This window comes from Miscanthus floridulus, unplaced genomic scaffold (assembly GCF_019320115.1).
Source record: "Miscanthus floridulus cultivar M001 unplaced genomic scaffold, ASM1932011v1 fs_316_3_4, whole genome shotgun sequence".
Classification (NCBI taxonomy): domain Eukaryota; kingdom Viridiplantae; phylum Streptophyta; class Magnoliopsida; order Poales; family Poaceae; genus Miscanthus; species Miscanthus floridulus.
This window is the reverse complement of record NW_027096571.1, coordinates 44728-49865: the sequence shown is the minus strand read 5'-3', so window position 1 is coordinate 49865 and position 5138 is coordinate 44728. Positions and strand designations below refer to the sequence as shown.

Below are 5138 nucleotides of genomic sequence, written 5' to 3'. Positions count from 1 at the left end.
GTTATGTCATTTCGCGTAAGTAAAAAAGGGGTCGACGAAGCCACTTTTGGTAATTTTTGTAGAGCGATCGGCTTAGGAAGTGGCATGATGTCATGACTCCGATCGATAGCCCTACATACCCTCTTGCACATCGAACAACTGGTTTGGTGTTCGGAGCATTGGGTTCGAGTTTTTGAGTTGCTTTAAAAAGCGTGCACGGCACATGGTTTAGCTCTAGGCGTGGTCACCACCCTCTGTTTGGCCTGGCACCGCTACTGGCTTGCCAGCATGCGCTGCTGGGCTGGCCACGTCCCATTGCCGTGCCTATGTGTGTACGCACATGCATGGCCTCTTGCGCTGCCGGCCATGGCCGCCTACCACCGTGCGCTGACCGCGGTCACCGCTGCTGCTCGGTTGGCCCCGCTGCTGGCTCACCCAGTGCACGCCAAAGACCTGGCCATGTCCTCACCGCCGCCCATGAATGCACCTCGCACATAGGGTCCTAGTGTTGCTGCCTTAGCTGCCTGCTGCCACTCGCTGGCGCGCGGGTCACATCACTGTGGCTGACGCGCTGTGTCTGGGACATCGACCGTGCCCTACCACGCCCTGCCCTGCCCTACCCTGCTTTGGCCGAAGGTGCACCAGGTCCTACGCTACATGCCGCCGGTCGCCACGCCCAGCACTGCTCCCGTTGACTCACTGTGGCTGCTCACGCGTGGGATGACCGCCTGCTCCACCATCACCTCGACGTCACATTGCGCTGTGCTTCTCTTGTCCGGCGCTGTCCGCTGTGGCGCCGTACTGAGTTTCGTCGGCGTGCGGGTTCGGCCATGCGGACAGCCACCTGGAGCGCATCCCGCTATTCCCCATAGTTGTGCATGCTTGTATTTTGCGTTGACGTCCATAGCCGGGCCGAGCCAAGCTGCGCCATGACCCCCTATGTCCGCTATCACCATGGCCAGTGGGGCCATCTTTCAAATTCACCATGGTGACAGTATCATGCTTCAATTGGTCATGTCCTCAACTCTGCTAGGTAGCCGGCCTCCCAACCAGCCCCACTGCGCTGCAGGTACCACTGCTCGGTGCCTCAATTACAAATCATCGTTCCACCGGGTCCTTAAGACTGGACAGGTGCACGCCATGGGCAAGCTGCCTATTCATAGCACCCCATGGCAATTCATTGCACCACCAGCCTAGTCTTACCCTCCTGAGCAGCCCGCGCACCTCAGTCATAGCTTTACAGCAGCCCAGCCTTCCCCGACGCGGCCGTGCCATCGTTGTGCGCCATCGCATCATCGGTGTGCACATGGCCAGCTCAGCTCAGGCCATCTCTGGTAGAACCGACACTTCAACGGTCTCCGTGGGTAGTTCCTTGAGCTCGCTAGCTAAATTGTTTGCTCCATCTTCACTGTCGCTCCCGGGAACGCACCTGCCATTGTAGGGAAAGGACCACCACCGGGGAGGGAGCTCGGGACAGCGCCTCCATTCGCCGTATCGCCTCCAGTCATTGCGCGTTGTCGTCGAGGTAACCATCGGCCCCTTAGATAGGAAATGGAGGGACGGGTGGCGCCGGAGTGGCCGCCCGGTGCCCGCACCGTCACGCCGGTGAGCGCACGGGTGCCGGGGGACGTCGCCATGGTGAAGAAGAGAAAGGAGAGAGTGTTAGCTATAAAACCCGTGACTCAGCGTAATAGTGCTCGGGTTAGTTGTGTGAATAGGGGAAATAGCAGGGGCTTTTTCATGAATGCGCCAGGCGCGCGCGGTTCCGTTGTGGCCCACCAGTGTTGGGCTACGTCGCGTGTTATAGTGCGGGCCGCGCCGGTGAATGTTTGCGCGCACGGGCGGGAAGCCGGCTTGGGCCGAGCCGACGCGAGTTGGGCCACGAGTTAGAATTCAGTTTCTTTAAATTCCAGTTAAGTAGAAAATGCTTATTTACTTTAGTATTGAGTGAACTTTGATAAATTGTAGTAAATTGTGTAGTGGTCCAAAAATAGTAAGACTAATTTTGGTAGGTTTGCAAAAATACCATCTACTTGATAGTACAATTAGATTGCAGTTAGCTGTGGCAAGTATTGGGTCATAAATTCAAAACTAGAAAGTTAATATTAGGTAGATTAATACTTGTAGGAATATTTATGGATAATTGGTGATAGCTACAGCTATAAAATTTTACAGTAGACTCACTAGGTTGGTATATACTTGCTGTAAATTTTGTAGTCCTAGAATAGGATGCTAGATAGAGTAGCTAGTACCCTTGCTTTATCGTATATAGCGTAAATCGGTATTAGGAATAAGAATACCTGTAGTTGCTATAATAATAATGAATGTCATATTTCAAACTTGTTATCGGTAACAATAGGTAGCTTAGCACCATGGTTGATAACACTAGCTTAGTAGTTAAATCAATGTACTTTTATTTTAAGAGTTGCTGTTGTTATATTCCTAAGCATTTCATCATCATTTCATGCATGTAGATCATGAACTGGTAGACTTCATGCCCGTCGGCGAGCCGGAGTACGATAAGGTGATCGAGGAGTATGAGGAGGAAATCCTCATGCAGGAGGGAGCCTAGGAGCCTGTTGGTGCTGACCCTACTGACCCGGCGCCTGCCCAAGGCAAGCCCCGGTGCATAACCCTTATTTTAAATGATCACTGAATATATATCTATGATGTGCATTTACATTACGGGCATTTTATGGAAACTACATGCATAAATATATCAACCTATGAGTCCTACTAGTACAGGTCGAGTAGCTGCTATGCTCAGGATATCGGTAGCGTGAGTAACCTGCCATTACTCGCAAATAGGTGATAAAATATGATCACTCATAAAAGAATGGTGGAAAGGAAAATGGTGACCGGGCAGGGATATGGTTTGGGTACTGGTGGGTGTGAGGGGTTGTGTCCTACAGCCAACAGGGCATAGCTCGGTTACACTTTTTCCCTGTCTGTGTCGATTAAGGACCGTTCGTTGCATATGGCTCTAGGCAAGTCACAGATCTATTGTCCCGAGCACATACTTGGGTATGGGCATAGGGAAGACTTGTTGCTCTCTTGTCGTGGATCCAGCTCTTTCCGGACCGACTGAGGGGAGGCGGAGATGGTGGAGGTCCTTGCACCACATTGAGTCTAGGACTCAGGAGTGGGGGCTTGGAGTCCAAGTTTGGACGGGGTCCTGGACACCCGGGACTAGGAGAGTGATGGGTTAGTCTTGCTTGTTCCTGGGGTACAAGCGGGGCATGTGTTTTTGGGGCACCCAGCTGGGGGCATTGATTCACGAATCGCTGGCGTTCTGGTATGGCTTGTCTGCTGGTTTAGCATCATAGTAAGAACTACAAGTTGAAGGGAGAAGAAATGGAACTGATTGCTCAACTCTTGCTTGAAAGTAGAACATGTGCTTATATAGACTGGCTAGATGATAACTTAATACGGCTAATAATAAGACATAAATAAGGACTCACTATTAGTGCTGCTTTTGCTAAAGAAAACCAGCAAACCACAAAGCCTATCATATTCCTTAGAGTCGGAAAATTATTTCCACTAGTCGGATAAGTCTTGCGAGTATATTGTGTACTCAGGGTTTATTTACCCCTATTGTAGGTGATGCTTGAGGAGTACCTTTGTGTGGAGGATTCTTCTAGTGGGCACAGATGGATCCTCGCCCCTTATCGCTAGATGTTATTTTTAAATTCAATATTGTATAAAATCAGCACATGTATTGACTTAAGAGCACAGAAATTCAGACCATCAATGTTCAATCTTTTTTGTATAATTATAGGAGCACATACTACAACCATCCCCCGAAAACCCAAACGTATCTAAAATATTATGGTTTAGCCTTCTGCAAGGGGAGGCAGAACATCACAATTTATCCCGACTGATATTGTCTCTCATAATGCCCAACAAATTCAGATCATAAATTGCATGGATGAGCATGAAAAAACATTTGGAATAATTAGTATCCAGTTCCTCAATATACATCTATTTTAATATTAGAAGTCCTAGTCAATTAGATAAACTATCTCAATATGGAGAGTAGTAGGTATTAAAATAGTTCTTTTCTCAAATTATGAAAATATAATGGAGAATACTGAACATGGAATTAAGGAGATAGCACACTATTGCACAGTCCCTTGATAACAGAAGATGGGCGCAAAATATTAAAGGAATTCTCACTGTCCAGGTTATAATGAAGTATCTACAGATTTGGATAGGATACATATCAAAAGAGTAATTAAGTGTTTGCTCAGCCTAACTTCACCAGCTTCAAATCCAAAACACATTTGGCAAAGGCATAGCACAATTATTAAGAAAGCATAGAAGGCAAGATGCATTATGCTAATGGAAAAAGCTTGCAGGTGACCACAATATCTCTCAACATGATACACAATGCTTGAGATAAGAGTTCGCCATACTCAGAAATTTTGTTTCAACATGTTAATTTTATTTTAGAAACTAGGATTCAGTCTTCAACTGGAATGGATCAAGTCAATAAGTAAACAATATTCTTTCAAATTAATAGACACCACCTTGTAAGATTCCTCAAGCCTGTCCTTGTATTTGTCAACCAACAGCTCTTTACTCAATGCCAGGTCTCTTTCAACTACTGCCTCTGTCTCAAACTATTAATAAGAGATAAGAGAACAAATTAGTCTATCTATTCAAAACAAGTCCTAAAATGAAGTGGTAATATGACTATAACCAACTAAACATTATGAAAAAAATTGTAGTGCAATACTTGAATAACAATGTGAGGATACAATGTTTGTCCTTTACGGATTGGTGGATCAAGAGTGATAACAACAAACGTATGAGGATTGTTTGACTGCAAAGCTCAACCATGCAATGGGTTTAGTGTCAGAATGTAATATTATGCACAACAATAAAGCACAGCTCAACATAGGATACAAGAACAGAACCTTTGGCAAAAGAAAGAGGCGAACAATGTCGCAGAAATGACAGATGAAGCTCAACACTATAACGTCCTCTGTATTGCCAAAACAAAAAATCGTTAGTTTTTTTAGCTCAACAATCTTGTGTTTCTCATAATAAGGTAAATGGTTCATATTTTCCACCTTGGTGTAAGAATTGCAATTCCGTCAAATGTGACAACTGGTTCTTCGGAAGAACCAACATCATCAAATTTCAATATAGTCTCC

At 46.2% G+C, this 5138-nt stretch overlaps 1 long non-coding RNA gene across 1 annotated transcript; it reads right to left on the bottom strand.

Annotated features, from left to right (window-relative positions):
• Positions 1 to 4336: 4336 nt before the first annotated feature.
• Positions 4337 to 4938, bottom strand: LOC136531288 (uncharacterized). Its single transcript, XR_010777998.1, has 3 exons — positions 4899 to 4938; positions 4718 to 4804; positions 4337 to 4601 (listed from the first exon to the last, which is right to left on the bottom strand). It is a non-coding gene; the product is annotated as an uncharacterized lncRNA (long non-coding RNA).
• Positions 4939 to 5138: the final 200 nt, after the last annotated feature.